The sequence below is a fragment of the Bombina bombina genome, chromosome 7, assembly GCF_027579735.1.
Source record: "Bombina bombina isolate aBomBom1 chromosome 7, aBomBom1.pri, whole genome shotgun sequence".
Taxonomy (NCBI): Eukaryota; Metazoa; Chordata; class Amphibia; order Anura; family Bombinatoridae; genus Bombina; species Bombina bombina.
The window spans coordinates 544255373-544265614 of record NC_069505.1 but is presented as its reverse complement, the minus strand read 5'-3'; the positions used below and the strand labels follow the sequence as shown (position 1 = coordinate 544265614).

The 10242-nt window shown below is 37.0% G+C and overlaps 1 long non-coding RNA gene across 1 annotated transcript; it reads right to left on the bottom strand.

Annotated features, from left to right (window-relative positions):
- Positions 1–675: 675 nt before the first annotated feature.
- LOC128666995 (uncharacterized) lies at positions 676–2694 on the bottom strand. Its single transcript, XR_008403284.1, has 3 exons — positions 2468–2694; positions 1452–1548; positions 676–803 (listed from the first exon to the last, which is right to left on the bottom strand). It is a non-coding gene; the product is annotated as an uncharacterized LOC128666995 (long non-coding RNA).
- Positions 2695–10242: the final 7548 nt, after the last annotated feature.

Sequence of the window (10242 nt, the reverse complement as noted above, 5' to 3'; positions counted from 1 at the left end):
TAGTCAATTAACTTAGAATGTATAATAAATTATGCCAATATAGAAGATAAATTAATAATATTCATGTCAAGTTAAAGGGCCATGAAACTCACATTTTTTCTTTCATGATTTAGAAAGAGAATGCAATTTTAAACATCTTTCTAATTTACTTATATTATCTAATTTGTTTTATTCTCTTGATATTCTTTGCTGAAAAGCATATCTAGATATGCACAGTAGCTGCTGATTGGTTGCTGCACATAGAAGCCTTGTGTGATTGGCTCACCATGTGCATTGCTTTTTCTTCAACTAAGGATATCTAAAAAATGAAGCAAAATAAATAATAGAAGTAAATTGTAATGTTGTTTAAATTTGTATTCTCTATCTGAATCATGAAAGAAAGATTTTGGGTTTAGTTGCCCTTTAAGTGTGAAGTTCCTACACATTTTTTATAATTCAATAAGCAGACAATGTTCCATATTATTCATATCGCCTAAGATCCAGCGACTTACTTTCACACTTGGCTTGAGAACTGGTAGAAGGTTTGATAAATTGTTCTTAAAATATATTTTGGTCAATTTAATTATGGCATTGTCAATTTTCTTCCCCAACCGAACTAGATCTTTGGTGACCAGGTCCTATAAAAACATATAGCTTACTTTTCTATATAGTATTATGATCAGCAACTAATTCTTACCTAGAGATCTGAGAGTCAGATAATTGTCTATCATCACATCCTTATAAAGCCGTTTTTGCTCTTCATTTAAAAAGTGCCACTCCTCCTCGGAAAAGTAAACAGCCACTTCATCAAAGTCCATTAATACCTTACAATTAAAACAAACATATATAAACATATAGCATCAAAGTAACCAAACAAGTTTAAAGGGACAGTCTAGTCAAAATTAAACATTCATGATTCAGATAGGGCATGCAATTTTAAACAACTTTCCAATTTATGTTTATCATCAAATTTGCTTTGTTCTTTGATATCTATTTAAAAAGCAGGAATGTAAACGTACAAGCCGTCCCATTTTAGATTCAGCACCCTGTATAGCACTTGCTTATTGGTGGCTAGATTTAGCCACCAATAAGCAAGCATAACCTAGGTTCTGAACTAAAAATGGGCGGCCAGCTCCTAAGCTTTACATTCCTGCTTTTAAAATAAAGATAGCAAGAGAACGAAGAAAATATGATAATCTGAGTAAATTAGAAAGTTGCTGGTCTATCTGAATCATGGGGGAAAAAATGGGTTTAGTATCCCTTTAATTAACCCCTTGTATAACAGATTTTGCAATCTTCTGCAGCCCTTTTAAATTGAAGGGCAAAAAAATCTAATCCTAGACCTAACTAGCACAATGTAGCAGGCTTGTCTACAATTATGACAGTGGATATTCATGGGCAGTGAGATCTTGGTATAGTTGAGACCACCAGATAAAACACAACAGTAAGTGAAATTGCCTAATAGTCCTCACCTCTCCTGTCAGCAAATCAGCCTTGCAGGTCTGGTTCTTCTCCATCATCAGCTTGTTTATCAAAATCAGCCAAATACGTCACAAATTAATTCTGGTCCTTAAAGGGACACTCGAGTCAAAATTAAACATTCATGATTCAGATAGAGCATGCAATTTACTTCAATTAACAAAATGTACACAGTCTTTTTATATTTACACTTTACACCTACTGAGCATATGCAAGAATATATATATATATATATATATATACACGCATTTGTGATTGGCTGATGGTTGTCACATGATTCAGGAGGAGTGGAAATATGACAGCGATTGCACCGCTTGGCACCTCACTTGGAATACCAGAGCACTGGTATAACTCAGTGGAGCACAAATATCGCTTTAGTGTAAGCAATATTTAGCGCTCAACTTGTAATTTGACCCTTAATATAGGCAATATTAACCATACTTAAAGGGACATGAAACCCAATATTTTTCATACATGATTCAGATAGAAAATAAAATATTAAAACAACAACAACAACATTCCAATTGAATTCAATTATTTATTTTGCTTTATTCTTCAGATATCCTTAGTTGAAGAAATAGCAAAGCACATGGGGTATCTATGAATAGCCACCATGAAGCAGCTACTAAGCCTATTTAGATATCTTTTCAACAAAGGATATCAAGAGAATGAAGCAGATTAGATAACAGAATTAATTTGAAAAGTTGAGTACAAATACATGCTTTTTCTATATAATGATATTAAAAATGTGTTTTTTTTATGTCCCTTTAAGATATATAAAAAATATGTAATATATTCCTGAATGTATATTGTGGTGAAAACATGATATATAAAACCCCTACAGATAAAAAAAAATCACCTATGTGTACATCTAGAGATAATAATTTAATATTGACATGACATGAACTATTCACTACAGTTAATGTGTTAACATACCCTATTAGATAAATACGTATATATATTATATAGTATGACTTTAATACATGTGAATGGCTCATAAAGTAGTCACCTTACTCATTCGGCGGCCACCCCGCATCTCACGGTTACGGTAAACACATCAAACCCCGCTGCCGGAACTATCTTTCCACCCCGGAACCTTTAGATTCGGCATTTGCCAAAATACAGGCATGACGTAATAAGCAGTAGACGATGTGGCAAATAAAGATGTATTCGCCATAGTTTTTGTGGGAAACTCCATTGACAATACTGTCATGGTGCCATCAGCATTAGACACTATTTGCGCGTCGCTGTCATATAGACACGCCCACTTTTGTGCTCCTTAATTATTTGTTCCCAAGTCACCGGGGCATTGTGGGTATTGTAGTCCTATGTTTTTGACAGCTGAAGAAGCTTGATAGAGGCATTGACGCGTCATCCCCCGTATATGGCTGCATGCAGGTGCTTATGATCAGGTATTTGTGCTAATCATGAGATTTATTTCAGTCTTGCGAGATAAATAATACAGAAGTCTGGGCAAATGATTATCTGGTTTTATTGCTGCTGTCTCTATGAGTTTGGTAGAATGAGGTTAAAGGGATATCCCAGACATATCTAAAATGAGCATTAATAAATATAAAGGGACATTCTGAAATTGTGAGCTTTTCAGTTAGAAATGGAAGTGTAGAACACTGTAATATTCCACACAGCGATTGGCTGCACACTCTAGTGACTTATTTATAACTGTCCCTAATTGGCCACAGCAGAGAAGGTAACCTAAGTTACAACATGGCAGCTCCCATTGTTTTATAGACATTAAAACTTTATACTTATTTTGTCAATATTTAAACAACTAATGAAACTTTAAAAAATACATCTACATGTTATTCTCAGACTAATCTTTTGTTTGAATGCTTCATTCTATCTAGCATTTATTTAGTGTTTTATGGCCCTTTACATTTTGAACACAACCATTTTTGCAATATACATTTATTAGCATATCTGCTTATAGTAAAAGCTATCACTGAGCGCTTTTACTGTGCAAGTAGACTTGAAGCATATCTATATATGCCAATGAAGCAGCAATTTAATAAGTGTGCCTCTTCCTACAGCTAACTGTTCCTTGTATTGTGCTGGTGATGAGCCAGTTTACACGGTACAAGACACAGCCAGCTCCCTTAGCAGAAACACTATTCAAAATACAGGGGCATAGAGCATACCAAGATATGCTTAAACTCCATGTGTACAGTTGAAGATCTCAATGAAACCATCTATAACTTTTGCTAAAAACATTTTTGCTTATACATTATCATTGGAAAACGTCTATTAAAAATTGATATTGATTATGTGTATTCCATTTTTTTCTGGGACTGCTGTATGTGTTTGTGTCTTACATGAAGATGTTATGCTGTTTTCTGTATGTTTAACATGTTCCCCAATGGAATCTCACCCAATTAATGATATTGCTCAGACCACAGTGCTGTGACATTATGTAGCTGCTATAATATCACAGACTTTTATGCTGCCTGTACAAACTCCTGTTCACTTCTTAGGTACCTGAGATGCCTGCAACAAATTGCAAATGAAGGGATAACCATAGTACTTACCAGCCCAAACTCTAGCCTACGACATATGAAATAATCTGCACACAGTCTTTTTCCTGTGTCCCTGCCCATCATACTGCACCAGGGCTCTCAACTGTCCCCCATTTTGCAGATAGTCCCAAAGTTAAGGTTCTGACCCACTCTCTTTTACTGGTTTTCCTTCTTTTTACAGGTCTTAGTTTCACTAAGTAAAACTGGGGACCATCTATAAATGCTTGACCACACCCCAGAATGACTGGCCATTATCCTTTACCTGTTTATACTCTTCCAATGGTCACACCTGGTCAACCCTGGACTGCTCAGCCACATCACCACACTGTTCCATTTTCACTCCAAGACTCCAACCCCAGAGTTCCCAGACCCAATATAATTGAATGTTGGGAGGTTTGCTGTGTACTGAGTTGAAGCAAATTGCTCAATAGACAAGTGTGACTGTGTGATAATTTGCTCTTCCGGTAGAATAGCACCCATCGCATCTAAGAGTTATCTGTTAATGAACATTAATTTAGCACTATGTAATCCTGGCTATGATATCAAACCCATCTATCAAACTGTATGCTCCTAATCAATCATAAAATAATTTGATTATTTATATACTACAAATATCCCTTTAAATTTGATCAAATATCTATTTGATTTGTGGTAATACTGCAATCCCATCTTTACAGTTTGAACCTTCTTGATAGTTCTGCTTTGGTTTCAGGGTGGTCAGTCTTTTGTAGGCTACTTAGTTTAGTTGTCTTTGTTCTATAAATATTTTCAAATAATTGAAGGGGTGCATCAGTAATGGGCTTATGCAGGTCCTTGTGCATCCTGTCTTAAAGGGACAGTCTACACCAGAATTTTTATTGTTTAAAAAGATAGATAATCCCTTTATTACCCATTCCCCAGTTTTGCATAACCAACACAGTTATATAAATACACTTATTACCTCTGTGATTACCTTGTATCTAAGCCTATGCAAACTGCCCCCTTATTTCAGTTCTTTTGACAGACTTGCATTTTAGCCAATCAGTGCTGGCTCCTAGGTAACTCCACATGCGTGAGCACCATGTTATCTATATGACACACATGAACTAATGCCCTCTAGTGGTGAAAACAGTCAACATTGCATTCAGATAAGAGGCGGCCTTCAAAGTCTAATAAATTAGCATATAAGCCTACCAAGGTTTAGCTTTTAACTAAGAATGCCAAGAGAACAAAGCAAAATTGGTGATAAAAGTAAATTGGAAAGTTGTTTAAAATGACATGCCCTATCTGAATCATGAAAGTTTATTTTGGACTAGACTGTCCCTTTAAGATATTGGCTAAAAGTCTGTGAGCAAGAAGTAGAAGGCTGATCAGAGCAGGGCTTGACAAATTTGTTTGAAATACAGGAGACTATTGCGGAGCTAGAAGATATTTGAACACTTAGCAATCACTTATGCATTTTTTTTTTATTATTTTATAAAGATATCAGATACAGAAAAAAAAACCTTGGTCCATCATAGACATAGGTGAAATGTGTTAACAAACAAGCTCTCCATTTTTTTTTGTTACCATCATTCTTTCTCTTTTTCTCTCTGTCTCTCATTCTTATAATTTCTCACTTTCTATTCTGCATTTGTTTCACTTTTCAGCCAAATTCATTCAGCCCTTCCAAAGTTATAAGCATATGAAAAACAAACATTTAACATGGAATACTTTTCCTACCTAAGTCAGTATACAAAACCTTTGCCTGGCAACTTTCTGACTGTCTCCTAAACTTCATATAATTTTATAATTCCCTGTAAAATAATCCCAAAATAGTTGCCAGAGGTAGAATTCTAGGAGCCATGGTTTTCTGACTTCTGGACTTTGTCAAGCCTTGTATTAGAGTTTATATCATATGGAAACAGAATGATATATTTGCTGTCCATTCTTTATCCTACAACTACACAACTTCCATTAACCAGAAAGCAAAGGCTCCTAAAATGTTACTTTTGCTTCTAAAATAAATTATATGGATGGCTCATCAGTATCCTGGCCAGCCACTAAGTTTCCTATGAATTTTTCAACTGCTATTTGATCTGGACCTCTGTGCTTTATGACTTCTGTTGGCGTTTCTCTGTATGTTCTCAGCAGTAATATTGTTTGTCAATAAAGTTTTTTATGTTGTCACTTTCATTATTTTAGGTTCACAGAAATGATGGAGAATCACCAGATGATAAGGACTTTGGAAATCCTGACACATTTGGGTAAATATTTTCTTTTGTAAAAGGCAATTATATAAACCTCAGGAACCGTTCAGAGGTGATAAACCTGATTGATTGAGATTTTGCTAGACGCTAATTGTTATCCTATTAGGTGCTATTTTTGTCATCAAATTACTTTATTAATTCAATTGCAAACACTGGTTCTAGTGCTACTAAAGGGGCGTTGTACTTAATGTGAAGGTCAATTTTGATGAATTAGTGCCCGGTTTTTAATAATCCTATTAAAAACAAGGGCACTTTAATTAATCAATATAGACATTTCAAGCATTTTCTTTTAAAAACTTACATTTTAATCCTGAGAGCCGCTGCAGCGCTTCCTCCGCCCGTCGCAAGTCCTCTTTGCGGGTCCAAAATGACAAATCCGGCTTTATCCAATCACGGGGTTCCCTCAGGCCATGATCCCCCGGGGGGAACGCCGTGATTGGAAGAAGCCGGATTCGTCATTTTTGACGTAAGCAGAGGCTTCCGACAGCCGGGGGAATCGTTGAAGCAGCTTTCAGGATTAAAAGGTAAGTTTTTGAAGAAAACGCTTGAAATGTCAATTTTGATTAATTAAAGAGCCCTTTGTTTTTAATAGAATTATTAAAAACCGGGCACTAATTCGTCAAAATTGACCTTCACTTTAATGTGTTCTTTGTTCCATCCAAAAGGTATTATTTTAAGCAACTTTCTAATTTACTCCTATTATCATTTTCTCTTCGTTCTCTTGGTATCTTTATTTGAAAAAGCAAGAATGTAAGCATTGGAGCCAGCCCACTTTTTGTTCAGCACCTGGCTAGCACTTTCTAAATGGTGTCTAAATGTAGCCACCAATCAGCAAGTGCTACCCAGGTGCTGAACCAAAAATGGGCCGGCTTCTAAGCTTACATTCAAATAAAGATACCAAGAGAACAAAGAAAAAATGATAATAGGAGTAAATTAGAAAGTTGCTTAAAATTGCTTCTCTATCTAAATCATGTAAGTTTATGTCTAGACTATTCCTTCAAACCCCACATTTTCCCTTCATGATTCTGATTTTAATCAACTTTCCTGTTTACTTCTATTGTCTAAATTGCTAAGTTCTTTTGGTATCCTTTGTTAAAAAGCATACATAGGTAGGCTCAGCTAGCTGCCGATTGGTAGCTGCATATATATGCCTCTTGTCATTGGCTTACCAATTTGTTCAGCTAGCTCTCAGTAGTCCATTGCTTCTCCTTCAACCAAGGATACCAAGAGAATGAAGCAGAATTAATAAGCAAAGCAAATTGAAAAGTTGTTTAAAATGCTGTGTCTGAATCATGAAAAGAAAATGCTGTGGTGTTTCATGTCCCTTTAACCCCTTAATGACCACAGCACTTTTCCATTTTCTGTCCGTTTGGGACCAAGGCTATTTTTACATTTTTGCGGTGTTTGTGTTCAGCTGTAATTTTCCTCTTACTCATTTACTGTACCCACACATATTATATATCGTTTTTCTCACCATTAAATGGACTTTCTAAAGATACCATTATTTTAATCATATCTTATAATTTACTATAAATTTTTTTTATAAAATATGAGGAAAAAATAGAAAAAAACACACTTTTTCTAACTTTGACCCCCAAAATCTGTTACACATCTACAACCACCAAAAAACACCCATGCTAAACAGTTTCTAAATTTTGTCCTGAGTTTATAAATACCCAATGTTTACAAGTTCTTTGCTTTTTTTGTAAACTATAGGGCCATAAATACAAGTAGCACTTTGCTATTTCCAAACCATTTCTTTTCAAAATTAGCGATAGTTACATTAGAGCACTGATATCTTTCAGGAATCTCTGAATATCCATTGACATGTATATATTTTTTTTTAGTAGACATCCCAAAGTATTCATCTAGGCCCATTTTGGTATATTTCATGCCACCATTTCACCGTCAAATGCAATCAAATACAAAAAAATCGTTCACTTTTCACAAATTTTTTCACAAACTTTTGGTTTCTAACTTAAATTATTTACAAACAGCTTGTGCAATTATGGCATAAATGGTTGTAAATTCTTCTCTGGGATCCCCTTTGTTCAGAAATAGCAGACATATATGACTTTGGTGTTGCTTTTTGGTAATTAGAAGGCCGCTAAATGCCACTGCGCACCACACGTGTATTATGCCCAGCAGTGAAGGGGTTAATTAGGGAGCATGTAGGGAGCTTTTTGGGGTAGTTTTAGCTTTAGTGTAGTGTAGTAGACAACCCCAAGTATTGATCTAGGCCAATTTTGGTATATTTCATGCCACCATTTCACCGCCAAATGCGATCAAATTAAAAAAAACGTTAATTTTTTCTCAATTTTAGGTTTCTCACTGAAATTATTTACAAACAGCTTCTGCAATTATGGCACAAATGGTTGTAAATGCTTCTCTGGGATCCCCTTTGTTCAGAAATAGCAGACATATATGGCTTTGGCATTGCTTTTTGGTAATTAGAAGGCCTCTAAATGCCGCTTCGCATCACACGTGTATTATGGCTAGCAGTGAAGGGGTTAATTATGTAGCTTGTAGGGAGCTTGCAGGGTTAATTTTAGCTTTAGTGTAGAGCTCAGCCTCCCACCTGAAACATCAGACCCCCTGATCCCTCCCAAACAGCTCTCTTCCCTCCCCCACCCCACAATTGTCCCCGCCATCTTAAGTACTGGCAGAAACTCTGCCAGTACTAAAATAAAAGGTATTTGGCCCTTTAAAAAAAAAAAAAAAAAGCATATTTACATATGCTGATGTGTAGGATCCCCCCTTAGACCCCAACCTCACTGATCCCCCACCAAACTGCTCTCTAACCCTTCCCCTCTGCAATAATGGGCGCCATCTTGGGTACTGGCAGCTGTCTGCCAGTACCCAGTTTTGTAACAAAATGTGCCTTTTTTTTAAAAAAAATTCCCTTTTCTGTAGTGTAGCTTCCCCCCCCCCCACCGAGACCAACCCCCAACCCCTTCCAGGTCCCTTAGATGATATTTTACATTCATTGTGTTTTTAATTTTTAACCTTTTTTTTTCTGTAGTGTAGCGGTTCCCACCCGCTCCCGCCCCGTGCACGCACCCGCCCACCACCCCCCGTGCACGCGCGCGCTCCCGTGCGCGCCCCGTAGCTCCCGCCCCCCTCCACTGCACACTGAGCACCGATGGCCGCCCACCCGCCTCCCACGTAAGCTCCCACCCACCAACGATACCGGCCACCGATGTCCGGTGCAGAGAGGGCCACAGAGTGGCTCTCTCTGCATCGGATGGCCAAGGGGGGTTATTGCAGGATGCCTCCATATCGAGGCATCACTGCAATAACCGGAAAGCAGCTGGAAGCGAGCAGGATCGCTTCCAGCTGCTTTCCAGACCAAGGACGTACGCCACACGTCCTCGGTCATTAACTGTCTTTTTTTTGAGGACGTGTGGCGTACGTCCTTGGTCGTTAAGGGGTTAATGGGACACTGAACCCAATTTTTTTTCTTTCATGAATCAGATAGAGCATGCAATTTTAAGCAACTTTCTAATTGACTTTTATTATCAAATTTTCTTCGTTCTCTTGGTATCATTATTTGAAAAAGCAGGAAGCACCCTGGGTAGCGCTTGGTGATTGGTGGCTACATTTACCCACCAATCAGCAAGAGCTACCCAGGTGCTGAACCAAAGATGGGTCGGTTCCTAAGCTTAACATTCCTACTTTTCAAATAAAGATACCAATAGTAGGAAGAAAAATTGATAATAGGAGTAAATTAGAAAGTTGCTTAAAATTTGGGTTTACTATCCCTTTAATTATCTTTGTATCCTTTGTTGAAAAGCATACCTGGTTAAGTTTAAGTGCATGAATGCACTGCTGGGAGCTAGCTGGTGATTGGTGGCTACGCAGATATGCCTTTTGTCATTGGATCACCAGATCTGTTTAGAAGTATTTATCTTATGGTAAATGGATATTGTAACGTACAGTTTGTCAGTGCTGTATAGTCCAAGCTTATTATTTTAATCAGCTTTCTGTCTGGAACAAAATATTTGTTGTTACTTGTTTTTATTTCT